We start from the raw sequence: 12527 nt of genomic DNA on the forward strand, positions 1-12527 counted from the left end.
CAACAGTAACACACACCTCACAGGCCCATTGCATGGGTTAAATGAGAAAGCCTACACAAAAAAACCCTGCTCACCTAAAGTGCTATTCAAATTTAAAGGATTATTATGACCTCATGTAAATATCAGACTATGTATACATTACCTCTCCCACAGTTGGAGTGGAGGGTAGTGGGCCTTAATCAAAGAGCTTCCTCCCTTGACCTCTGGTTCCCCCCTTCCTTTGCTAGGTCTCTGTTGCTGGCTCCTACCCCTCTGGCCAGCCCCCAGATCCCGGCAGCACCTGCAGCCAGTGAGAAGCACCGGCCACCTCCTTCAGTTCCAAGCATATGCTGAGGTTCTCCACATACTGAAGACTCCCAACCCTCAATCTGCAGCTCTGACCGCTCTCTAGAACATCAGACTCACAGTTCCTAGCGTCTATCTGACAAGTCCATGTGGCCGTGGGACAGACATCGGACTTAACATAGCCAAAGCATGACACTTGATTTCCCACCTGTCAGTCGGCTTCCCCACTGCTGCCCACCTTCCCCATCTCCCTGGAGAGCTGCCTTCCAGAGAACTGCTCAAGTCAGAACTCTAGGAATCATGCTTGATTCCTTTTATTCTTTCACCCATCAAATCTATCAGTAAGCTCCGCCAACTCTTCCTCCAAATTCCACTTCTCTCCATCTCTACTACCACTGACATAATCCATGTCACCATCATCTTACTTGAACCACTGCACCCCGACAAATCTTCTCTTATAAAATATCAAGATCCTGTCACTTACTTGCTTAAAACCTTCCAATGGCTTCCCGCCATTCTTAGAGCAAGCTCCCTCTGTCTCTATCTCCCTCCCCCTTCTCTTTCTCTTTCCCCTTTCCTTTCCCTCCATCCCCCACCTAACACACACACACACACAATATAAGCTTCCATGGCTGTCTCCTTTTGGTCATTCAAAGTTTGTTTTACTCTTCCAATTTAAAGTAGTTACCTAGGGGCGCCTGGGTGGCTCAGTCGTTAAGCGCCTGCCTTCGTCTCAGGTCATGATCCCAGCGTCCTGGGATCGAACCCCGCATCGGGCTCCCTGCTCCGCAGGAAGCCTGCTTCTCCCTCTCCCACTCCCCCTGCTTGTGTTCCCTCTCTCGCTGTGTCTCTCTCTGTCAAATAAATAAATAAAATATTTTTTAAAAAAATAAAGTAGTTACCCAGGGATACTCTGTCACATCACTCTATTTTAATTTTCTGGAAACCCTTTCTCACTCACTCTTTCTTGTTTACTTGTCCATTTGTGCGTTATCCATCTTCCTCACTACTTGTGAGTTCCAAGAGAGCAGGGATCGTGTTTATTTTGTTCACAGCTATAGCCCAGGGGCCTAAACCAGTGCCTGATACATAGGAAATGGTCACTAAATACAGTTTTTAGCTGACTAGATTCATGGATGAAGGAATGAATGAATAAATGGAGCACTGGACTCAAGCTTGGGTTCTAGCTCAGCTATGTCATTTGCTAGCTGTGAGATCTTGGGCAAGTTAATTGACCCTTTCAAGGGCATTTTGGATGATGCTTGCTAGGCTGGTGCTGAGGGAGAACAAGTAAGTGAGATTTTAACCTCCCAGCGTGCAGTGTGGCCTTAAAACCTCCTTCTCCTGGGTCCTAGACTCACTCTGCAGTACATATGGGTAAAAGCTTAACCATGGGGTAAGGTGGCCAATTGTTCTGCTTTGCCCAGGACTTCGGGTTTCTGGCACACGAGACTCTCAGTGCTAAAACTGACATAGTCCTGGGCAAAGTGGCACAGTCTGTCACCTCCTGTGAGGCCTAGTAGAACACCTTCAGCTCCAGGCCGTGGAGCACCATGGAAGAAGCTCAGTGTCTGCGGGGCAAGAAGGGTTGGTGAGGAGCTTCATGGGGTGTGGTGAGAAGAGGAAATGTCCTTGGACAGGTTGTGATCCTGTTGAGTTTTATTATTGTTGTTATTGTTGTTCTACTTTTTAGTTTGGAAAAGTTTCAACTAGAGAAATCAACAAGAAGAGTACAAAGAAATTGCTTTATTATTCTCTCCCTTTGTTTCCTTTTTTCTGGACTATTTGAGAGCAGACTACATCTTTAGGCTTCTTAACCCTTTAATATTTCAGTGTGTATATCCTTAGAACAAGGAAAAGTTCTTATGTGAGCATAACACAAATTTAGGAAATTTAACACTGACACAATACTTTTGTTTAATCAACAGTCTATGTTCCAAACAAATCAACTGTCCCCAAAAGAAAACTTTCATTCCAGGATCCAGTCCACGATCACATACTGCATTTAGTTTTCATCTGCTTTAGTCTCCTGTTCTTAGTCTTTTGTGATACTGACATTTTTGTAGAGAACATGCCAATTACTTTATAGAATGTCCCTCAGGGGGGCACCTGGGTGGCTCAGTTGGTTAAGCATCTGCCTTTGGCTCAGGTCATGATCCTAAGGTCCTGGGATGGAGCCCTGAGTTGGGCTCCCTGCTCAATGGGAAGTCTGCTTCTCCCTTTCCCCCTGCCCTCCTTCCCACCCCCCTTCCTGCTCACACACTCTCTCAAATAAATAAAATCTTTTTTAAAAAAATCAAGTTTGCAAGGGTGCCTGGGTGGTTCAGTCAGTTAAGCGTCTGCCTTTAGCTCAGGTCATGATCCCAGGTGGGATCAGCCTCATGTTGCCCTGGGCTCCCTGTTCAGCAGGGAGCCTGCTCCTCCCTTCCTCTCTGCCCCTGCCCTGCTCATGCTCTCTCTCTCTCTCTCAAATAAATAAATGAATAAATAATCTTTTTTTAAAAAATCAAGGTTGTTAACATGTCATTCAAAAAAAAAAAAAAGGAATGTTCCTCGCGGCAGTGCGCCCCGCGGTCCTGCAGATCTATCTCTTGCTTCAACAATGTTTGGACAGAACAGACCTAAGGACGCCCCTTCTACCAGCCAACGACCACCCTCCAACCTTATTTCCAGTCGCAAACTTCGGAGCCATCTTCTTGGCCACCCTCTGCCTCCGGGACCACCCAACACCCAATTATGAGCTTAGCTCCTTAATACAGATCAACCATGAGCTCCCACATTCGTCAGTAGTATGCCCCCGAGGTGGAGGCCGCCGTCAACCACCTGGCCAACGTGCATCTGCGGGCCTCGTACACCTACCCCTCTCTGGGCTTCTATTTCCACCAGGACGACGTGGCTCTGGAAGGTGTGGGACGTTTCTTCAGCGAGTTGGCCGAGGAGAAGCGCAAGGGCGCCAGGTGTCTCTTGAAGATGCAAAACCAGCGTGGCAGCGGCACTCTCTTCCAGGACGTGCAGAAGCCGTCCCAAGATGAGTAGGGGGAAACCCTGGATGCCAATGGAAGCTGCCCTGGTTCTGGAGAAGAGCCTGAACCAGGCCCTTTTGGATCTACCCGCCCTGGGTTCTGCCCGCGCAGACTCCCACCCCTGTGACCTCCGGGAGAACCACTTCCTGGATGAGGAGGGGCCACTCATCAAGAAGGTGGCAACCACCTGCCCAACCTCCGCAGGCTGGCCGGCTCCCAGGCTGGGCTGGGCGAGTATCTCTTCCAAAGGCTCACCCTCAAGCACGACTGGGAGCCTCTGAAGCCCAGCAGTCCTTGAGGGGTCCCTCTGGCATCACGCTGGTGTCAGGGCTTGGGCCTTGAGTCTCTCCCTGAAGCCTCTAGGCAGCGTTTTAACCACCCTGGAGCCCTCTCCCAAGCCGTGGGCCAGATGGAAACAATAAAGCTTTTTGCAGGAAAAAAAAAAAGAATGTCCCTCAGTTGAGATCTGCCTTATTTTTAGAAGGGGAATAATAACATCCACCACACAGGATCAAATAAGATTCATTCCTAATCTTAATTTAAAGGATAAATAAGATAGAATTTGAGATAAAAAAAAAAACTAGAAAGGTCTATGCAAATATAAATCAATGTTTATATTCTTGATAATGATATTCAGTATCAGGACCCTTCAGGTTGAACTTGAGAAGCAAGTGACCTGAGACCTACTGAATCAAAAATTCGGAGGGTGGTTGAGAACCACTGTTATCATGGATTAAACGATGGGATGTATGAAAATAACTGGCATAATGCCAAGCGGTCACATCACAGAGTAACTGTACAGTAAGTATTAGCTCCCTCCTCTGCCTTCCCCACTGCCCACAACTCACCCAACACACAAAAGTGTGGATGCATGCACACACACACACATGCACCAATCAATAATTGTTTGGATACTGTACATAAAAAAAAACCACTGCTCTTTCAAAATTACATACATTAAGAGCTGGAAGTATACCTATAAAACTTCACATGGTTGGGGGTGCCTGGCTGGCTCGGTCAGTAGAGTATGCAACTCTTGGTCTTGAGGTCATGAGTTCGAGCCCCACATCGGGCATAGAGATTACTTTTAAAAAAAAATCCTTCATACATTCGAACACAATTAGTAATATCATGGTTCTCACATCCTGCCTTCTTGAAACTGGGAGAGAAGTTCATCAATAAATATTTATTAAATGTTTATCATATGTCCAACTCTGGTTGCTAGAGAGAATATTAGAAAAGTAGAAAAAATAGTTCCTGCCTTCAAAGGGCTTAATGGGGAAAAAAATGAAGGTAATGTTAAAAAACAAAATTCATTCAGGTGCCTGGGTGGCTCAGTTGGTTAAGGGTCTGACTCTTGATCTCAGCTCAGGTCTTGACCTCAGGGTTGTGAGTTCAAGCCCCACATTGAGCTCCACGCTAGGTGTGGAGCCACCTTAAAAAAAAGATAAAAACAAAGTTCACTGAGTAAATTTGAAGATATAGTTGGCTTTATTAAGCAATTCATGTATTAGGGAGCATCCCATCTAGCAAGTACAGGGGAGCTCCAAGGAGTTGTACAAAATGGAAGGTTTTTATAGAAAAGAGGGTGGGGCAAGGAGGTTTTGCTAATAATGAAAAGAAAGGACTGTTTCAGGGAAAGTGACGTTCCCTTAGGGGGAAAGGCTTGGGGGTCTTATCATGCAGATTACCTCATCTTCCCTTTGGGGGATGGAGAGGCCCCCCTGCGACAGACTGCCTCATTGGTGCTGACCAGAAAATTATTGACCGACCAGTAAAGACTACATTTCTAGGGGACGTGGAAACTACAATTAGCTTAGGTATTAAGGCCCACTTTGGTGACGTGGTCTAGCTTAAGCGACTCCATTCTGGGCCTGTGCTTTTGTTTTTGACAGTAATTAATACTGACGAACACCTACAGTGGGATAGAAACTGTTGTGGTGGGAAATTGTCTTGATGAACTGGGAGACTCCATGAACACTATCAGACAAGCTATCCCAAAGGATAAGGAAAAAAAGTCTCACAGATCAAATTTCAGTGCTCAAATCACATAATTTGAGTTGACTTAGAAAATAGAGTGAGTAGTAAAGGGAAATAAATGGATTGGGTTAACACATTTGGGGTAGGGTACAGTGGAATAGAAAGGACCATAATACCTGAATCACGGGTTATGCAAAATGTATACGTCCTGTATCTCTCTGTCACATCACCTACTGATGATGTGGTTATAAAGATCAGAGTTAAAAATTAACAAGTAGAGGCGCCTGGGTGGCTCAGTTGGTTAAACGTCTGCCTTCGGCTCAGGTCATGATCCCAGGGTCCTGGGATCGAGCCCCGCATCGGGCTCCCTGCTCAGCAGGAAGACTGCTTCTCCCTCTCCTACTCCCCCTGCTTGTGTTCCCTCTCTCGCTGTGTCTCTCTTTGTCAAATAAGTAAAATCATTAAAAAAATTTAACAAGGAGACTCATCAAACAGAAATTACCTGGAGACAATATAGTCTTGCTCTATCAATGAGAAATAGGGACAAGTATGACTGGCCACTGCTATAATTTGCCAATAATTTACTGTGTGTCTCAAACAGAGGACATGAGGGACCAGAACAGGAGTCACTAATGGGTGACTGGTTTAAGAAATCTACAATTTTCAGGGCACCTGGGTGGCTCAGTCAATTAAGCATCTGACTTCAGCTCAGGACATGATCTCCAGGGTCCTGGGATCGAGCCCCGTGTCGGGCTACCCGCTCAGTGGGGAGTCTGCTTCTCCCTCTCCCTCTGCTGTTCCCCCTGCTTGTGCGCTCTCTCTCTCTCTCAAATAAATAAAATCTTTTTTAAAAAAGAAATCTACAATTCTCGAGAATATTTAGCCTGATGTGGTCCTTCTTGTGGATGTTCAACATATACTCTACTTACCTTATCAAATCTAGTATGTCTCACTCTATTAGCAATCTATTCCTTCTCTAATTATTTTACTTATTGCTTTTATTTCTCTTGTTCTCTATATAGTATAAGTAAATATTCTTAAATAATAAAGCAAGCATATATTTTAGGTACAATATAGGAGGTTTTCACATATCCTCTCATTTAATTCTTATATATTATATATAATGAGGTAAAAAAAAAAAAAGACATATGTTGTAGGCACTGAATAATTTAAGAGTACAATGAAGGGGCACCTGGGTGGCTCAGTCAGTTAAGCATCTGCCTTTGGCTCAAGTCATGATCTCAGGGTCCTGGGATCAAGCCCTGGGTCAGGCTCCCAACTCAGCAGGGAGTCTGCTTCTCCCTCTCCCTCTGCCCCTCGCTCTCTCTCTCTCTCTCTCTCAAATAAATAAATAAAATCTTTGAAAAAAAAAGAGTACAATGCAATATAGACTTAGTCAATGGTTTGGTGATATGGAGGGCATCCTCTAGGGATCCTAATAAGGAAAGCTGGGCTTATTCAGTAAAGGATTCATGGAAGAGTTGTTTCTCCATCAGGCCTTGAAGAAAGTGAGGAACTCTACTGGAAAGAGAGTCAGGGTACAGACATTAACAGAGGAGCAAGGAGAGGAAATCTGGGGAAACATCAGGAGAGATCAGTCAGAGGAAAACAGATCCCACATTGGGCAGCAGAAAAAGATGCAATCAATCACTTAGGAGGTTGACAGAAGGAGAAAGCCAAAATGCTCAAAAGTGAAAGTAGAACTTGCTTCAAAAATGTGAAGCATTGTTTGAAGACACACTCCTATCAGTAAAATAGTGGGGGTATGCCCTCTGTGGTAGATTGTATTACCGCTCAAAATGTTTGCTGCTACTCCCTGTTTAGGACTACACATTCCCACCCTATTGGTGTCAGCCTTGGCCAATAGTCTTGCTTTGACTAATGAAAGTGATTGGAGGTGATGTGCCCCACTTCTGAAGAAAGGTTTAAGAATCACTGTGTGACTCCACCATATTTATCTTTCTAGCAATGCCCCAGATAGGGGATGCCCATTCAGCCTTGGTTCTGGAATGAAAATAACCTGGAGGCTACGTCCAGCCCAATATGGACAAGAAGCACAAATAAGGAAAAATTTTTTGTAAGCCGCTGAGATTTGCAAGTTTCTTGTTACTATAACTTAGCCACCTGATATAGCATCCAGTCAGCATTGTTTTGGAGGTTTTAGTAAATACAATAAGAGGGGGGAAAAACGAGTATTTGGATTGATAAGGAAAACAATTTTTTTTTTGGTATGTGACTATAATTTCCTATGCAGAAAAATAGAGAGAATTTATGGATAGATTATTCAAATTAATAAGATGGGTTGGCAATCTGGAGCAGAAGAAAGACGCTGCTGTGTTGAGTGAGTGTTCTCTGAGGGTAGAAAAGATTCAGTGTGGGGGGTAAAAATAGCCTGGGTGAATGAAGAGGCGAAAGGGGAAAGTGTATGTGATGGGGAAGTGAGAAAGACAGGATACATTACTAGGAGGGAAATGAAGGGGGAAGACATGGTGGAAAGAACAATTCAGGTGGGGGGAGAAAAGATGGATTGGCAAGATTTCTGAATACAAACACAAAATACAAAAACCAATAGATTTTTCTATACCCTGGAAAAAAAAGTAGTTAGAAAATATAATTTTTTAAAATTGCCATTTAAACTTAACAGTACAAAAAGTCAAATAAAATAAAATTAGCAGTATAGATAAATGTTCCTAGGAATAAATCTAGCAAAAGATGAGTACTTCTTTATGGGAAAATTATAATACTGTATAGAAAGAAGACTTAAATAAGTGGAGAAATACAGCATATTCTTGGTTTGGAAGATTCAGTATTGTAAAGATGTCAGTTCTTCCCAGTTGAAACCATGCAATCAATGCTATTTTAATCAAAGGCTCAATGGGGTTAGTGCAGAATTTGACAAGCTGATTCTAAAATTATATAGAAGAGAATGGGACCAACAATAACCAAAGCACTCCTGAAGAAGAAAAATAAGGCGGGAAGACTTGCCCTATGAGACATCAAATCTTATTTAATGGCTATAATATTTAAAACAGGGTGCTATTGACAAAGGGATGTATACATTTCATCAAAGAGGAAATAAAAATGGCCATGGCATGAAAAGATGCTAAAATTACTAGTATTCAGGAAAATACAAATTAAAACCACAAGATACCATTTTACACACTCTAGATTGGCAAAATTGAAGTCAGATAATAAAAAGGGTTGACAAAAAATGTAAAACAACATGTACTTTCATCCACTGTTGATAGAAGCCCATCAGTTTTGGAAAAGTGTTGTTGAATATGCACGTATCTACGACCTGGTAATCCCGCCTCTAGGTGTATAAGCTAGAGAACTTCTTGCACAGGGACCAAGGGATAGAGGAAGAATGCTTATAGCCATCTTATTCCTAAGAGCAAAATGCTGAAAAGAGCAAAAGGCTGAAAACAACCTACTCTCCATCATAAGTCATGAGTATCAGACTGAGACATAGTCCTACCCAGGAATGCTCTGCAACGGTGGACATGAATGAACTACAGCCACATGCATCAGCATGAATAAGGCTCAGGGACACAAAGGTCATTGGAAAGGCCAGGTCACTGAAGAATGCATCCAGTACAAATCCAGTTGTCTACCATTCTAATCAGGGAAAACCAAGGAGCATGTTATTAAGAGATATATTCATATGGGGTTAAGAAAAACCCTATGAAGCAAATGAGCTAATTGATAATATAAAATCCAGGCTACTGGTCACCCGGAGGGTCAGGAATAGGCTCTTCTAAGGGAGCTTCTAGGGTGGTGATGTTCTATATTTGAAACTGGGTGGTAGGTCCATGAATGTGTATTTTATTATTATTATTTAATTTGCATATATATTTTTTACACCACCCTGGATACAATTTATGTGTATGGTATATTTCATAACAATTTTTTAAATTAATGGGCTAAACCATATATCTTTTTTATACATAACTACTGTACTAAAATATAGAAATTATAAAACACATAAAAACCAATCTTTTTAAAGGATGGGGTAAAATAAAATAAATATTCTTTTAATGAATGGTACCAAAAAAATACTTCTAGTGAATTGTAGAAGTTTGGTTTCATATTCTGAATGCTTAGCTTTTAATGTCTTGCTAATCTTGATAGCTTCATGTTAGCTAATTTCTGAAGACTAGTATATACTCAGGGTGAGGTATATTGTTAATGACAGTGGGTGCATATTAACTTTTTCAAATGATCTTCTTTAATAATTCAAATTTTTGCTTAACTACTTGTTAGATTTCATAAAAGTGTCACTATTTTTACTTCAAATATGGCTGATGAAGACCTAGTTCTAAGTGGAGAAGGAGTGTCAGCTCCTTAATTTACTTGTATTAGTCTTGGTATTTTCATCCATCTGAGTATTCTTTGTAAGAATTTTTTGAGGCCCTTATCAGTGTCTCAAGAATTCATTTAAACTTCTTAATCTGGAAATCCTCTCAACTAGGCCTACAAAAACTGTAATTGTTTCTACTAACGACTGCTGTATAACTATGCCAAAGTGTAGGAGCTTAAAACAATAATTTAGTATTATTAAATATTAAAATTTTGTGAGTCAGGAATTTGGACAAGGCACTGTGGGAATAGCTCATCACTGCTCCATGATGTTTGGGACCTCATCTAGGATAAGTTGCCTGGAAGACAGAACACCAAGTCCACCAGGCATCTCTCCACATAGCCTCTCCATTTGGGTAGCTTGAGCTTCCTCACAGCATGGTTGCCCCAAGTTCTAAAAGTACAATGCAGAAGCTCCTAGTCTTTTCATAGGCTAGCCCTGTAACTGACATAGCGTCACTTCTGTCATACATTATTGGTCAGGCAAGTCACTAAGGCCAGCTTGGATTCAAGTGGGAGTGTAATCAGATTACATCTTTCAGAAGCAGAAAAGAATTTCCCACCATATTTAATCTTCCATAGAAACACAGCACCAAAAGGGAGCCACTGTAAACCCTTCCCACTGGAGAACTGCAAATCTCCCAGAAGTGGGACATGAAGGTCTCATACACTAACCCACTGAAGAAACTAGTGTCAGGTATTAAATATTAGCAAAGCGTGTTTCCTTTCTTTCTTGATAAAAGTAAATACAATTAGAAATTCCTGCCTCCTTGGGGGGGTACCCCTAAGTAGAGACAGGCATTAGGGATGCTTGAAGGAATCAAGGATCACATTGAACTGAGAGATGTGAATTGGTGATTTGCTGCGGGTCCACAATCCATGCAGCTGGGCTGCAGAAACTTGAACATTGGAAGTAAATGCTCTCAATTGGCTTCCAAATGGCAGCCTCTTGTTTTCGTCACACAGTGGCCTGGCTTAGAGTGCTGGACTGACTGCTAGGTGCAGCTTTAGCAGTCCTGCTGCCCGCTCTGACAGGTGGATGGGTTCCTTTCAGGGAGCTGGAGGCCCTACAGCTGCTTATAGTAATTATACTTGTCAGCAATGCATTCCCCTCAGGAAACTCCTGCTGCTTCATTAGGGCTAATTGCCAATAGGCAGTGCAGTTTCCTAGAAGAGGAGGGGACATAAACCCACAGGGAGTTGACAGACCAGCTGTGTGAGCTCAGAGAAGCCAGATGTGGCCATGTGCCATTACAGTGTAGCTGAGGGCTGCTGAATTCATTCAACCCAGTCCCAGGAACAGAATAAAAGAAAGAATTTGGTGAGGTAGGCTAAACTCATCTCCATCTTTATTGTGCTACGAGCTTTTGTGAAAAACATGAACACACCTTGCTGGACTTCTGACTTTAAAAAAAAAAACGAAACACCTCTGAAAATACATTTCTTACCTTATATAGGACATAGGGACTGAAGGCTTCCCCTATAACTAGTTTCATTCATTTGTCCATTCAGTAAATATTTATATACCTACTACATGAAAAGAACTATGCCTGCACTCAGGGCACAAGATGAGGTGCTCTCTGTCTGATGGGAGCCAGATCACATATAGAGGCTTCTAAGTTAAAGTAAGGACTATAGCTTTCCATTAACGTGAAGTGAAAAGCCACTGAAACAGAGAAGTGCCATAATCTTACATTCCAAAGTATCGGTCTATTTACTACGTTGACAATGACTACAAGAGAGCAAAGGTAGAAGGTAGAACACCCATAGGGAGGCAAGTGCGATAAGTCAGGTGAGAGATGATGGAGGCTCAGAGCAGAATGGTCATGGGGAGGTTACAAGAAGTGAGAGGATTATGGATATATGTAGAAGGTGGAACCAATGGAATTTCCTAATGGATTGAATATAGAGTGTAAAAGAGAAGAATACAGATGGCTCCAAAGTTTGGGGGCTACATACCTCCCCAAAGGATGGAGTTGCCATCAACCAAGATGAAAAAAGCCAGGAGAAGTAGAGTGGGAGGAAACCAGGAGTTCCATTTGGAATGGTGATTCTGAGACATCTATTTGACATCCAAATGGAGATGTCAAATAAGCAGTTGGCTGTGTGTGTCTCCAGTTGAATAGAGAGGTCTGGACTGCAGGTAAACTGAGGGTCATTGATATATGGACAGTATTTAAAGTGTTTATTTTTTTAAGATTTTATGTTTTATTTGTTTATTTGAGAGAGAGAGACAGACAGATTGAGAGACTGAGTACGAGGAAGAGCAGAGGGAGAGGGAGAAGCAGGCTCTCCACTAAGCAGGGAGCCCCATGCAGGGCTCGATCCCAGGACCCTGGGATCATGACCTGAGCCGAATGCAGCTGCTTAACCGACTGAGCCACCCAGGAGCCCTTAAAGTGTTTAAATGCCAAATGAGTTCACCAAGAAGTGGGTGTAGCTAGAGGAGAGGAAATGACTGAAAAATGGAGCTCTGCAGTGCTCCACTACTGAGACAGCAGGAAAAGGAGGGCCTGGCAAAGACACAAAGATACAGAGAAGAGACAACCAGGGAGGGATGAGGAAACCCAAGAGTACAGGGTCTCGGAAGCCACATGAAAGAAGTGCAATTAATGGATAAGGGATACTAGACTCGGCCTCATAAGGCTCACAGCTTGGGTAACATGAAAACTAAGAGCTGACCATTGGATTGGTGGACAGGGAACTCCTGGCATTTAAAATGAAATTTTTAGCAATTCTGTCTGTCTCAATCTTTAATATCAGTAAAAATTTTTGCAAAGTTGATTTGGAAGGGAGTATGTCTTCCCCATACAGAGCAACCTAGGTCTGTTTTTTAGGATTTTTAAATTGATAAATAATAAAAGTAGAAAGAAAGCCTCC

At 42.6% G+C, this 12527-nt stretch overlaps 1 pseudogene; it reads left to right on the forward strand.

Moving 5' to 3' along the window:
- Positions 1 to 3051: 3051 nt before the first annotated feature.
- LOC118530326 (ferritin light chain pseudogene) lies at positions 3052 to 3606 on the forward strand (annotated as a pseudogene).
- Positions 3607 to 12527: the final 8921 nt, after the last annotated feature.

Source organism: Halichoerus grypus, chromosome X, assembly GCF_964656455.1.
Source record: "Halichoerus grypus chromosome X, mHalGry1.hap1.1, whole genome shotgun sequence".
In the NCBI taxonomy this organism is placed as follows: Eukaryota; Metazoa; Chordata; class Mammalia; order Carnivora; family Phocidae; genus Halichoerus; species Halichoerus grypus.